Source organism: Myotis lucifugus, unplaced genomic scaffold (assembly GCF_000147115.1).
Source record: "Myotis lucifugus unplaced genomic scaffold, Myoluc2.0 scaffold_60, whole genome shotgun sequence".
Taxonomy (NCBI): domain Eukaryota; kingdom Metazoa; phylum Chordata; class Mammalia; order Chiroptera; family Vespertilionidae; genus Myotis; species Myotis lucifugus.
In genome coordinates this window covers 2,222,120-2,237,321 of record NW_005871108.1, presented here as the reverse complement: position 1 = coordinate 2,237,321, position 15,202 = coordinate 2,222,120, and the positions used below count along the sequence as shown (strand labels likewise).

Here is a 15,202-nt window from a genome sequence, read left to right as displayed (position 1 = left end):
GGTAAAAGAGATTAAATGACTTGCCCAATAGCGCAGTTATGTAAAGCAGATTTAGATCTACAACTGAGGTCCCTGACTTCAGTAAAATGTTCTTTCCATATCATTCTTCCCTCTCACCCTGTGAACTAGAGAAGCATATTAATGCAGTTAAGGTTTATATTTTTATAGAAAGTAGTACTGTATTTATTTCTAAGTAGATCCATTCTCCATAGTTTTTTACCCTAAATAGAGTCTTCATTACCCCCATTCTAACTTTTTCATTCTCACTTATTTCTACTTTCAGTATTCAATTTAACTCAAGCTATTTCTTAGTAGTTCATAAGATGTGGGTTTTGGTGATATCGGAGCTCCTTTCTCAAAAATATTCAAGGATGAAACACCAAGTCTCATACAAAAAACAGATCTAGTCTCAGACACAAAGGAATTTAAAAATCTAGACAGTAGCTGAAGTCCTATACTCTCAATAAATAAGACAGTATACAATATTTATATAGTATGAACTATAAATATAAAGAGAATTAGAGATTAACATAACCTACGCCATTGTTAAGTATTTTTCATTGAACATCATCAAAACAGTAGGAAGCACAATATAATGGAAGTCACCTAGACCAGCAGTTGCCAACTGGTGGTCCGCGAGGTCCGTAAGGTTGGAAACCGCTGACCTATACTGCCACCTTCTGAGCTTGGAGTAGCCATGGGACAGTTCTGGCCAATGAGGGAAAAGTCAGAATCTGCTGACAGATTCATAACTCTTATTTTTCCTAATACAGCTACAGCCCCTGGTCTTGCCCTTTTCGTTCACCCTCCTTCTTGCCTTCAAAGCAGATATAAATGGCTAGAGCTATAACACCCATCATGTACACATGAGTGGATGGCTAAGAGTATAACTAACAGTGGCTCTGATATCACTGAGCTACTGATCATTGATGACTAAATATCAGTAACCGCCCAGCCAGTGTGGCTCAGTGGTTGAGGGTTGACTTATGAGCCAGGAGGTCACAGTTCGATTCCTGATCAAGGCACATGCCCGGGTTGGGGGCTCGATCCCCAGTGGGGGGTGTGCAGGAGGTGGCCAGTCAATGATTCTCTTTCATCATTGATGTTTCTCTCTCTCTCTCCCACTCCCTTCCTTTCAGACAGTAATATGTTTTTTGTATAAGCCATTAGAGTTACACTTTCTGTCACAAAAAGATGAAAGTAATTCCAAGTAACATACAAATCCAGAAATCTAGCCATCTTTGGCATTTACCAGATGTATATGGCCAACGGGCAACTCATCTACCTTTCTGCCTACCTACTTCCCATAAACAAATGAAAAGATATTTCCAGTGCTATGAAATATATTACCATAACATTATCACTGCCTTTGACCTACCGATACCTTTCTTCTCTTTGATTTCTATTCAAAGGACCCTTACTGAAAGATTCCCCAGTGACTGACAGTGGTTAAAATTCCCCTTCTACAAGGAGAAAGTTTTCCTGTTCTTGTGAACAAACATGCTGAAGACATGGGAAAATGTTGGATTCCCATGATCTTAATGCCTAACCCAGGTCACTGGGAACACTTCCCAGGCAGGAATGTAATGAAGACAACTAAAGTTGGGGGAGGGAAGAGGCAGGAATGTAATTTTGCAGCAACCCCACTTACCCTCCTGAAAACCACGATTCCACCAAAGCATGCTGCTGAAAACCACCTGGAAAGTATTCAAGTTTAACCCCTAACACCCCTTTTTCTTTTTTTACTTATGGAGCTACACTGCTAACCTCTTTGGAGGGCAATTTGCATTCTTCTTTTTGAGAGATCTTGCCAAACATAAAAATTTATCTTACAGGTATGTATTTATGCATATATGTAAGTATAAGAACATTCACTATAGAATTGTGCATAAAAGCCAAAAAAACTGAAAACTCAAATTCCACCAATAAGAGATTTGTTATATAAACTATGGCACAAACGTATATATTAGGTAACTTTATATGTGATTATATGTGCAGAATAAGCTCCAAGAGCTACTGAATGAGAAAAGCAAAATGCAGAAATGCGTGCCCTCATTCATGTCAAAAAGAGAGAAAAGAGTAATATATACTCATTTATACCTTTGTACATACACAGACTGTTGTGGAAGGAGACTCAAAAATGTTAACAGGCCCTAACCGGTTTGGCTCAGTGGATAGAGCGTCAGCCTGCGGACTGAAGGGTCCCGGGTTTGATTCCAGTCAAGGGCATGTACCTTAGCTGCGGGCACATCCCCAATAGGGGGTGTGCAGGAGGCAGCTGATCGATGTTTCTCTCTCATCGATGTTTCTAACTCTCTATCCTTCTCCCTTCCTCTCTGTAAAAAATCAATAAAATATATTTTTTTAAAAAATGTTAATAGTATTTGGGTCTGGGAAGAGAGCTGGGAGTTTGGGGTCAGAAGACTTTCTATTATATGAACTTTTATACTCTCTGAATAGGTTTTATTATATAAATGCATACCAATTCAGTTTAAAGAACTAGTTAAGCAGTATTTATCTCCCCCTAAATCTATGTTTCTAGGGCTTTCTGGAATTTTTATTAAGCATTCTTAAATCCAGCAATAACTGTTAAAACTCTTGACTTTTTTAAATAATGCTTCCCCATTTACATGGTCTATAAATTAACTACTAACTCTCACATATACAAATGTTACATATTCTCTTTCTTTAGTAATGTTTCTGTATAAAAGTTAAATTGGCCCTGGACAATGACTTAATAAAAAGGTATGCAAACTTGAAAAAAGCTAAAAATAATAATAGCTATTAATTACTGAGTATTTATGACATGTCAGGCACTGTTGGCAGTGTTTTACATTAAATCACTAAATCCTCACAATTACCCTATGAAGTAGGTACTGCTAATACCTTCATTTTACAGAAGTAGAAACTGAGGCAAAGATATTTATTACTTATTCATGGTCACAACACAGCTAAGAAGTAGTAGAACCATAATCTGAATCCAGGCAGGCTCTAAAGGGTATGTCTTTATCTACTGCACCACCCACTACCTTTCATATTTATTTTAAAATAGATATTTGTATAGATCAGTATCAAATGTCAAGGAGCAAGAGACAAAACCATTTGTAAGTAATAATATATTTCAAATACTGCTGTCTACTATAGGCCAAACACCTTATCAGGCACTTCATATAAATCATCTCATTTAAACTGAATTAACAATATAGAAAGTAGATATCATCATCATCATCACGATTTTACAAATAAGGAAACTGGCTCAGAGAAGTTAAGCTACTCCAATTACCAACTAGTATAGCAGTGTTGAGTTTTAAGACCAGGTCCATAGGATTCCAAAATCTGGAATTATTATAACATGCAAGATTTTCCTATAAATATTTCTTCAAAAACGAGGTAGTCTTTAACAAAATATTGCAAACCGAATCCAGCAGTACATTAAAAAGATCAGATACCATGACCAAGTGGGATTTATTCCAGGGATGCAAGGTTGGTACAATATCCACAAATCGATTAATGTGATACACCACATAAACAAAATGAAGAATTAAAACCACATGATCCTATCAATAGATGCAAAAAAAAGCATTTGATAAAATCTAACATCCATTTATAATAAAAACTCTCAGCAAAGTGGGAATAGAGAAAACATACCTCAAAGTAATAAAGGCCATATATATGTATATATAGCCAGTGGCCGTAACACCGTAATGACCAAACGACCGGTCACCAGGGGGTGCATTGATGGGTCCGGCCTGCGGTGGCACAGCGGAGTCTGGGGTCTCACACGATTTCGCGCACTGGGCCTCTAGTATATGATAAACCCCAACCAACATCATACTCAATGGGCAAAAACTACAAGTGTTTCCCTTAAAACTGGAACCAAGACAGGGATGTCTGCTTTCACTATTCTTACTTAACATAGTACCGAAGTCCTAGCCACAGCAATCATACAAGAAGAAATAAGTCATCCAAATTGGAAAAGTAAAACTGTCATTATTTGTAGATGACATGATACTGTGTATAAAGAGCCCTAAAGATTCCACACAAAAACTACTAGAACTGATAAATGAATTCAGTAAAGCAGCAGGATACAAAATAAATATCCAGAAATCAGTTGCTTTTTTTTTTTTTTAATCTTCACCCCAGGATATTTTTTTCCCATTGATTTTCAGAGAGAGAGAGTGGAAGGGCAGGGGGAGAGGAAGAGAAAGAGAGAAAGAAAGAGAGAGAGAGAGAGAGAGATGAGAGAGACATATCGATTGGTTGTCTCCTGCACTCACCTCGACCAAGGCCGGGGGATCGAACGTGCAACCCAGGTACATGCTCTTGACCATGAATGGAACTCAACACCCTTCAGTGCACAAACTGATACTCTAACCACTGGGCAATGACGGCCAGGGCAATCAACTGCAGTTTTATACACCAATAATGAAATATCAGAAAGGAAAACTAAGAAAACAATCCCATTCATAATTGCTTCAAAACAAAATAAAATACCTAGGAATAAATTTAACCGAGGAGGTAAAAGATCTATACTCAGAAAATTATAAGACACTGAAGAATGAACATAATTAAAATGTCCATACTAAGCAATCTACAGGTTCAACACAATTCCTATGAAGTTACCAATGCAATATTTCACAGAACTAGAATATTCCAAAATTTCATATGGAACCACAAATAGCAAGAACAATTTTGAGAAAGAAGAAAAAAGATGGAGGTATCATGCTACCAAATATCAAACTATACAAGAACTTAGTAATTAAAACAGCAGGATACTGGCATAAAAACAGACATATAGCCCTGGCCGGTTTGGCTCAGTGGATAGAGTGTCGGCCTGCAAACTGAGGTCCCAGGTTCAATTCCGGTCAAGGGCATGTACCTGGGTTGCGGGCACATCCCCAGTAGGGGCTGTGCAGGAGGCAGCTGATCGATGTTTCTCTCTCATCGATGTTTCTAACTCTCTATCCCTCTCCCTCTCTGTAAAAAAAAATCAATAAAATATATTTTAAAAAAAAAAGACATATAGATCAATGGAACAGAATAGAGCACCCAGAAATAAACCCACATCTTTATAGTCAATTAATATTTGATAAAGGAGGCAAAAGCATACAATGGGCTAAAGAGAGTCTGTTTAATAAATGGTGATGGGAAAACTGGATAGATATATGCAAAAAAATGAAACTAGACCACCTTCTTATACTATACACAAGAATAAACTCAAAACAGATTAAAGACTCAAATGTTAGACTCAAAATCATAAATATCCTAGAAGAAAACATAGGCAGTAAAATGTCAGACATTTCATGTAACAATATTTTTTCTGATATATCTCCCCGGGCAAGGAAACAAAAGAAAAAATAAACAAATAGGACTACATCAAACTAAAAAGGTTTTGCACAGCAAAGGAAACCATCAACAAAATGAAAAGACAATCCACTGAATGAGAGAACATATTCTGTTCTGATAAGGGCTTAATATACCAAATTTATAAATAACTTATAAACCTCAACACCAAGAAACAAACTAACCACAATCCAATTTAAAAAGGGGCAAAGGGCCCAGCTGGTGTGGTTCAGTGGTTGAGCGTCAACCCATGAACCAGGAGGTCACAGTTCCATTCCCTGTCAGGGCACATGGTAGGGTTGTGGGCTTGATCCCCAGTAGGGGGTGTGCAGGAGGCAGCTGATCTTTATTTGGGTGAAATTTTAAAAGCAAATGCACATTCATTGAGAAGTCTGACTTTCCTCAATAAAGGGTGATAGCACAAGTACATGAACGAAGGGTTATTGCCAGTTTCACCGCACTGCCTCTCCCATAAATAATAAATATAGAATGTAAAACCTTCAAAAATTGAAGAGCACAAAGCCTAGAGGAAATGGAGCTAAAGCCAACTGTTTATTTTTTTTTTATTTTTATTTTTTTAAATATATTTTATTGATTTTTTACAGAGAGGAAGGGAGAGAGATAGAGAGTTAGAAACATAGATGAGAGAGAAACATCGATCAGCTGCCTCCTGCACATCTCCCACTGGGGATGTGCCCGCAACCAAGGTACATGCCCTTGACCGGAACCGAACCTGGGACCTTTCAGTCCGCAGGCCGATGCTCTATCCACTGAGCCAAACCGGTTTCGGCTAAAGCCAACTGTTTAAATGAGAGAGCCCATACATGGTGGGAACTGGATGCCCTCCTGCACCCCTTAATCAAGATTGAATTTCTGTCAACACGTCTCACTGGGGAGGGGTTGGGGGAGGCACATGCGTCAACCACATTCCCCCAAACAAATTAAACTGCCAAGCAAAAGAATCAGCATCACATTTCAAAATTATCTAAATCCACCATAGCTTCAGAGTCCTGCAAACCTAGGAACATTGTAAGTGGAAAAAAATAGCTCTTTCTGACCAATAACTCCTACAATGGAGAAAAAAGCCTCTCCGGTATGTTATGAACTAGTTTCCTTTTAAAAACTGCCTACTAAGTGCCACCCATCATATCATATACCTTATTTTTGTTCCCAAAAAACAAAGACTAAAAGGATATACATAATGCCCTCCCTTACGAAACTCATAGTTGAGTGGAGAATACAATTGTAACACAGTGTGATCCTTGCTATAATAGGGGATAAACCAAGGACAACTAAGGATAAACTACAGAAGTGCAGAGAAGCATAACAGAGTAAAAAAGAGTCAGAGCCCAGCCAGCGTGGCTCAGTGGTTCAGCATCGACCTATGAACCAGGAGGTCACGGCTTGATCCCCAGTGTGGAGCATGCAGAAGTCATCAAGGATGTTTCTCTCCTTCCCTCTCCCTTCCTCTCTGAAATCAATAAAAATATATATTTAAAAAAAGAAGAAGAAGAAGAAGAAGGGTCAGAGCAAGCTTCCTGGTGGAAGTGATACCTAAAAAATACAGTTCTACTGGGTAAGGATGAATGTCGACTTTTTATAGGGGAAGAGATACATGGAAAGAGGAAACAAATGGGGGGCGCGGGGGATACACAATTGAGGAAGACTGCAAAAGAAGCAATGCTACCTGTTTCCACAGTCATCTGATATTAACCTCTGTTACCTCCTGTCTACCTTTCTTCACTCTAAACCAAAAATAACTAGTCTTGACAAGCTCTATAAATCAAAAGGTGCAGGTTCAGAAGTGAGTGGAAGGAAGTGTCAAAAGGGTGCATTCTAAGCAAGGCTGAAATAGTGAACTGGCAGCTCCTAAGTAAAACAAACACTTTGGTGTGATAGATGTTCTCAATTGAGAATCTCAATATCCAGCTTTCGAGCTGTGTCTTGCCTATTTCTATTGCAGGAAAAATCATGAGGTAAACCAATGGAAATATCATAGAGTAAACAGAGCATCTCAAGACTTTATTAGAAGTGTAGTTAGTTAAGATGGTCCCATCCCAGGCAGTGCCATTTCCCCAGGGACACCCTCTCCTACTTTCACAAGGGATAAGATATCCTATTACATACCACAAGTTAAATAGAGTTGAGTTATTTTCATCTTACCCAGAGAGAAAACACCTACATTTTTTTTTTGTGCATAAGAGATCAGCAGGAGTCAGTAAATGGAACATAATCCAGCGTGCAATTGTAACTGTTAATCTAAGTCACAAACTAAGTCTGAAGGAAGTTAATGGACTTTGTGTTTCCACATTTATGTTTACTAATTTCTGTGTTGAAATTGGATCTGTTTACAGAAACAGATCTATGAAGCTTCCAAAATTGGGTCAATTTAAAATCCAATGGCAATCCCTCACTGTCCAAGCACTCTGAAATCAGCACAGAATACATGGACACTTGTTCTAATTCATCACTGTCCAGAAACCTCAAACAAATATATTTTTTTCTATCACTTCTCTCCCAAACTTGTGTTTCAGATCACTCTCTTTGAAGAATTACACTCAGTTCCGCTTTATTTATCCATCGATTCTATAAACCATAATCCACTCTTATATGACTAATAGAACCTGGATAGAATTCAATGCCATTTACCTCTAGGCCAAATAATGACACAAATCTTTGTAAAATGTTAGTGTTCTGATATTCCAAGAGTAAGAAGCTGAAAGCATTTGTAAGGATTGACAGTGGGGCTGCAGGTTGTAATCCTCATCAATTCTCAATCACTCCATCTTGTAGAGAGTTATATTCTTCAAAAGGTTTGGGAAGCAGAACCTAAAAAAGTGATCATCTGAGGTGACAGGGAGTGAGGTCAACAGTGATAGGGTCAGAAGATTTTTAAATACTATAAATCTTTTTACATTATTTTGATTTTTGCACAATGCAAATGTATTACATATTTTTAAAATATAAATTTGTACCTGTATGAATATATACTGTCAGTGGGTATGTGAATCAGCATAATTTTCCAATGAGGCAATTTGGTGTTATGTACCAAAGGAATAACACATAACCATTAAAATATGTTCTACAAAATCTTAATGGCATGAAAAAAATGTTCATAACTATTGGGGGTTGGGGAGAATAAAGGTTTTCAGTGAATAATTTTTTAAAACCAAACATAGGCACAAAAAACACTGGAAAGAAATCTATCAAAATGTTAGCCACAGTTTATGAGATGGGACAATGGGTTATATTGTTTTCTTTTGCTTTCCCAATATTAAATAAATTTTCTTCCAAAACATGTTATTTTATAAAGATATATTAAACTTACTTAAATACTTCTGAAGCTAATATATTAATGTTCCTTTATTTTTTTCAATGTAATTCACTGTGGACACAAACTTACCTGTTAAGTCCAATCAAAGTTGCAATATACTTTCACCTCTCTTCTGATACCTTGAAGTCTAGCAAGTACTTCTTATCAAGAACCTGAGAGAAAAATAATAATAATAAAGAAAAAGAAACAAGAACCTGGGAGAAGCAGAAAGATGAAGAAACAGGTTCAAGTTCTCTGTAGTAAAAAAGGTTAACAGAGAACAGGAAGGAGCTCTAAGATCAAGGATACCCACTCTCAAAACCACAGAGTTCTCTGAGAGTTAAGGTCCAAATAGCATGGATCCCCCAAACACCAAACTTCTTAACAGACTGTTGTTCCATCAGTGTAAAAGTGTTCTTAAATTTTGGGAGGGTATATTTACCGTCTCCTGGTGTCTTTCATATTACCTACACCTACTCCCACTTTAGAGCAACCTTCCCAAAACCTGCAATTTAGGAACATTGACATCAAGGGGTGGTAGTGTGCACTTCTATCCTATTCAAATAGGACAAATAGCAGGCACACTTAAAATATGAAAAACACTTTTACTAGATGTGTTGGGTTTCTTTAAGTAGAACTAGCATTCTTTTAAAATTTTCCAAAGTAAGCTTCTACATACTACTTTACACCTTTCTCACTAATCTTTAATGTCCTCCTAATCAAGTTTATCTACCAAAACAGACAAAAGCAGAACCCCTTCCAGTTTTCTACACCTTTTTCACAAAATACCTTGGGCTGCTGATCTCTATGTCCCTGTCGCAAACACAGATCTATTCATAAAATTGCTCCCTGTCTTCAATTCTGCTTCCTACCTTTACCCATGGCAAAGAAAATTAAGTCTGCCAAGGGGCACTTGAACCTCTCCTCCTTTCTTCCCCAGCAAGTCAGAAAGAATTAGGGAAGAGACCCAGAAAAGGCTGGAGGAAAAAAATATGGATATAGAACAGTGATGGTGAACCTTTTGAGCTTGGCGTGTCAGCATTTGGAAAAACCCTAACTTAACTCTGGTGCCGTGTCACATATAGAAATTTTTTGATATTTGCAACCATAGTAAAACAAAGACTTATATTTTTGATATTTATTTTATATATTTAAATGCCATTTAACAAAGAAAAATCAACCAAAAAAATAAGTTCGCGTGTCACCTCCGAGACGTGTGTCATAGGTTCACCATCACTGATATAGAAGAAGTCTGGACTTCTCTGGGTTCCTACACAAGAAATGAAGGACCTTCCCATGTAATCCCCTTTCCTGGAGAAGCTTAATTGCAACTGTAGAGTAAATTAACTTTAAGGTGAGAATAAAGACTTGCACCTAAGGCTGGCCAAAGTAACTCTATTGATATAACTTGAAAGTTTAAACAAATTTACCAACCGAATCGATTAAGTCCACTTTTTCATACCTGCAATTTTATAGTCAATTTAGATAATGCCCATCTGCCTGTTCAGTTCAGTAGATATTAAGTGGGTGATTTCTATGCACCAAGACTGTTCTAGTTCCTGTCTCACAAACTTTGCTTATCAAGAGCCAGTGTATGTCCCGCCTGCTTCACAAAGCCACCCTTGTCCATTTCTAAGCTTCATTGATCTCCCTCGCCTCTAAATTGCCAGGGCACTTACAATACAAAGCAGTACAGCACTCAGATGCTGTCTTGTCCTCAGCAGGACTGATTTGGGGGGGAAGTCCTTGGTACTTAATTACGAAAACGGTACGTGATAAAAAGAAACCATATTATCAAGAAAAAGGGGGCAGCTGAACCGGTTTGGCTCAGCGGATGGGGCGTCGGCCTGCGGACTGAAGGGTCCCGGGTTCGGTTCCAGTCAAGGGCATGTGCCTGGGTTGCGGGCACATCCCCAGTGGGGGGTGTGCAGGAGGCAGCTGATCAATGTTTCTCTTTCATCGATGTTTCTAACTCTCTGTCCCTCTCCCTTCTTCTCTATAAAAAATCAATAAAAATTAAAAAAAAAAAAAGAAAAGAAAAAGGGGGCAAACCAATCCACCATACTATACACTTATAAAAGTCCTAGGTTAGGACCAGAAATTGAAAAGGCAATAATACCTAGTTTTTAGATCCAAAGGGGAGGGCTAGGCAAATGCAGAGAGAACAGAATTAATTTAAAATCCCAAGTAGATGCCGAAACCGGTTTGGCTCAGTGGATAGCGTCGGCCTTTGGACTGAAAGGTCCCAGGTTCGATTCCGGTCAAGGGCATGTACCTGGGTTGCGGGCACATCCCCAGTGGGAGATGTGCAGGAGGCAGCTGATCGATGTTTCTCTCTCATCGATGTTTCTAACTCTCTATCTCTCTCCCTTCCTCTCTGTAAAAAATCAATAAACTATATTTTAAAAAATAAATAAATAAAATAAAATCCCAAGTAGATACACAACTCCAAGTGGAATTAAACTCTCCCTTGAGTATGTTCTCACACCACCTCGATGATCAAGTTTTGAAATGTGGTTGTCTGTGACCACCACTATTTTCCTCCCCCAAAAGCCACTCTTCTTGAGAGCGGGGCCACTGTTTCACCTATTTCTCTACGTTTGTCTAGATTGTGGGCCTCAGTTTCCTCCTCTACAAGGTGGAACAACGAACAGCACTTCCTTCTTTGGCTTGATGTGGAAATTAAATGAGAAAGCGCACGCAGAGTGCTTAGCCCAGTAAATGCTTATTTCACGTATGGAATAACACTAATTGTCACCACTACTACCAGCCTACGGCCTCTCGCACATCCTTCTTCCCCTATTTCCCACGGTCGGTCTCCATCTCCACTTCCAGACAGCCCGCTAGACTCGGCCCAGACAGGCTTCTCGGGGAAATCGGTAAGGAGGAGAAGGGTGGCCGGAAGAACGGCTCCCACTCCGCCCCTGCCTGGACGGCGCCCCACAACAAAAGCCTCCAGAAGCCCGGGCTTAGCAACGCGGACCGAACTGGGGGCTTGGAGGCAACCTCCAGCCGTTCGAAAATCAGGAAAAGGCACCCCCGCGCCCCAGCTGCTTCCCTTTTCTCCCCACGGCTCACCTCCTCTCATCGGTAACGGCGAAGCGCCCGCAAGAACCGCCGCGGGATTTATTCAACGCCGTTGAAAATTTGAACCCAGGCTCTCCAGCCGAATGCACCAATCAGACTGCCGGAACTTGGCAATCCCAGCCTCCCGATTGGCCCTCCAAATCGCTTGATGCCGGAAGTCAGGATAAGGGAAGAGCAACCACCCTCCGGAAGGCTCCTGGGAAATGTAGTCTCAGGAGCTTTCGTGAGCCCATTAGAACAGCTCTAATAAGGATTTACTACAAAGCCCAGAATGCTCAGCTCCAAACTCTGGGGAAGGTGGTACCAACTGAAAAGACGGGGAGTCGATTTAGGTAACAAAACAGCGCCCATCCTGGACCTCCCCAAAACTTTTACGGAAGGAAATTACAATTATTATAATTTTATTTTTCTCCTTGTAATTGTGCACCGTGCCTGATATTTGTAGGAATTCACTTCCATTTTAATATAGAATCCCCTGCCTGCAACATAGACTCGCCCTCAGCTTCTCTGCCAATGAAGGAGACCCTCAAATTCTTAATACAGTCCACGACCTGATATTACTGGTTTAAACAGCGGCTTATTGGGTTCCTCGTTTTTTCAGTTTTAATTCCATCTACGTCTCGAGTGTTGTTATCCTTGTATTGTAGGAAAAACCACAAGAACTCAAAGAATTTGAGTACACTTGTCTAATCACGGAATAAGTGGAGGAGATAGGATTTGATTAAAAATGTCTGGCCCTGGCTGGTGTGGCTCACTTGGTTGGGCGTCTGTTTCTCTCTCCCTCTCCCGTCCTCTCTCTCTAAAAAATCTATTTAAAGAGAGAACCAAGCGCTGCCAGCGTGTCTCAGTTGTTGAGTGTCCACTTATGAACCAATAGGTCAGGGTTCGATTCCGGTCAGGGCGCCTGCCCGAGTTGCCTGCTCCATCCCCAGTGTGGGGCGCAGGAGGCAGCGGATCAATGATTCTCTCTCATCATTGATGTTTCTCTCTCTCTCTCTCTTCCTCTCCCTTCCTCTCTGGATTTTTTTTTTTTTTTTTTAAGTGCAGGTACCTGGGTTGTCCCTTTGATCCCCATCCAGGTCAGCTGGTGCTGGAGGCCACCAATGGATTTGTCTCTCTCACACCAATGTTTCCCTCTCCCTTCCTCCCTCCCACCCTTCCACTCTCTAAAAAATCAGTGGAAAAAATAACCTCGGGTGCCCTAAACGGTTTGGCTCAGTGGATAGAGCGTCGGCCTGCGGACTCAAGGGTCCCAGGTTCGATTCTGGTCAAGGGCATGTACCTTGGTTGCGGGCACATCCCCAGTGGGGAGTGTGCAGGAGGCAGCTGATCGGTGTTTCTCTCTCATCGATGTTTCTAACTCTCTATCCCTCTCCCTTCCTCTCTGTAAAAAAGTATATTTTTTAAAAAAAATATCCTCGGGTGAGGATAAACAAAAATAAACAAGAACAACAAATCCAGATGAGTACGAAAGATCTAGTTTCTTCAAAAAAATAAACTGCAAGGTTTTTTGTTTGCTTCAATTTGTTTTTTGGGGTTTTTTTTAGTACTTCTTATTTATAGAGATACGTATAGAAATGGAAGGGATACAATGACTCCTGAATTTACTTCAAAATAATTGGGAGTGTCCTAGCCGGATTGGCTTAGTGCAGTGGTTCTCAACCTTCCTAATGCCTCGACCCTTTAATACCGTTCCTCATGTTGTGGTGACCCCCAATTTCATTGTTACAAATTGAACATAATTAAAGCATAGTGATTAATCACAAAAACAATATGTAATTATATATGTGTTTTCCGATGGTCTTAGGCAACCCTGTGAAAGGGTCGTTCGACCCCCAAAAGGGTCGCGACCCACAGGTTGAGAACCGCTGACTTAGTGGATAGTGTTGGCCTGACAACTGAGGGTCTCAGGTTCAATTCTGGTCAAGGGCACATACCTCGGTGGCAGGCTCAATCCCCAACCCCAGTTGGGGCACATGTGGGAGGCAACCAATGGAAGTATGTGTCTCTCTCAGACTCCTCCTCCCTTTCTCTCTCTCTCTAAAAAATTAATGGAAAAATATCCTCGGGTGAGGATTAATAATAATAGTTGGAAGTATGTAGGGGAGGAAAGTAGGTGGGAGTATAAATGAAACAAGATTAGCCACAAATTGATAATTGTTGAACCTGAGTGACATATATGCATACACATACTCATATACAGATATGTGTTTGAATTTTTCCACAAGTCATATATATAAATATATATTATATTTCATTGATTTCAGAGGGGAAGGAAGAGAGAGAAAGATAGAAACATCAATGATGATAAAAAATCATGGATCAGCTGCCTCCTGCATGCCCCCCACTGGGGATGAAGCTCACAACCCGGGCATATGCCCTGACCAGGAATCAAACTGTGACCTCTTGGTTCATAGGTTGACACTCAATCACTGAGCCACACCGGTCCAGCTTGCAAAAGTTTTTTTGTGTTTTTTTTTATACAAAAGTGTGTGTTTTTTAAGTAGGGAATTGCCATAAATTTGTTAATCAGTAGAAGAGTTTAAGAGTATAGAAAAAGACCCATGCATATCAGAATTTAGTAAGTGCTGCATAGAATTGAAATCAGATAGAGACAAACAAATAATGGATCTGGGACATTTGCTTTTCATTTGGGGAAAATAGATTTTTATTCTGTACCAGTTACAAAAACAAGTTTCAAATGAATTAAAACCCTAAGGATATTTAAAAATTAAAAATTTTACAGTTTAAAAGAATATGTTGATGACATTGGGGTAGGAAAATCTTAAGTAAGACATAGGAAAAAATTAAGACAAAAGAAAAGACCAACCAAACCAAAATTTTAAAATTCTGTTTGACAAAAAAAAAACACAACAAAAAAACAAGGCTAGGGGAGGAATACTTCCAACACATGTAACAAAGGATTAGAACCCAGAATGCGAACAAACAGAAAGTCTCCTTTGAATCTCCTGAGACAAGAACCAAAACAAAATTTAATTGGAAAAATAGCCAATTCTTAGAAGAAGAAACAAAACTGGCCATTAAAGACAGGAAAAGGAGCTTGGTCTCACTAGTATGGGAAGTTTAAACAAAGAGGTACCATTTTTCACCCATCAGATTGACCAAAATTTAAAGTTGGAAAGTATCAAGGATTTGCAGGGTAACTCAGCAGGTGGGAGAATGGACGGGTTCCCCTGCTCTGGAGGGAAATTTGACAACATCTATTAAAATGACAAAACATGTATACCCTGTGACCTAGGATTTCTATTTCTTAGGTTTCGTTCCAAGAGACACACTCCTCTGCTTTCACACAGAGGCACAGTCACTCCAGCAATTGAGGGCCTACCCTGTGTCAGTCCCTGTGCCAAGTGTGGGGATGCAGCCGTGAAAAGCCAGAAAAATCACTGACCTGAGAGAGCTGGCATTCTAGTAAAGAGGACAGATCCTAAATCAGGTAAA

At 39.6% G+C, this 15,202-nt stretch overlaps 1 protein-coding gene across 1 annotated transcript in view; it reads right to left on the bottom strand.

Moving 5' to 3' along the window:
* TPX2 (TPX2, microtubule nucleation factor) overlaps positions 1–11,840 on the bottom strand; it is a 64,467-nt gene extending 52,627 nt beyond the window's left edge. Inside the window, exons 1-2 of the mRNA XM_014456433.2 lie at positions 11,735–11,840; positions 8,747–8,829 (exon numbers count right to left, since the gene is read on the bottom strand). The gene's annotated coding sequence lies outside the window, so the exon portion shown is untranslated. The remainder of the gene's footprint in view (positions 1–8,746; positions 8,830–11,734) is intronic.
* Positions 11,841–15,202: the final 3,362 nt, after the last annotated feature.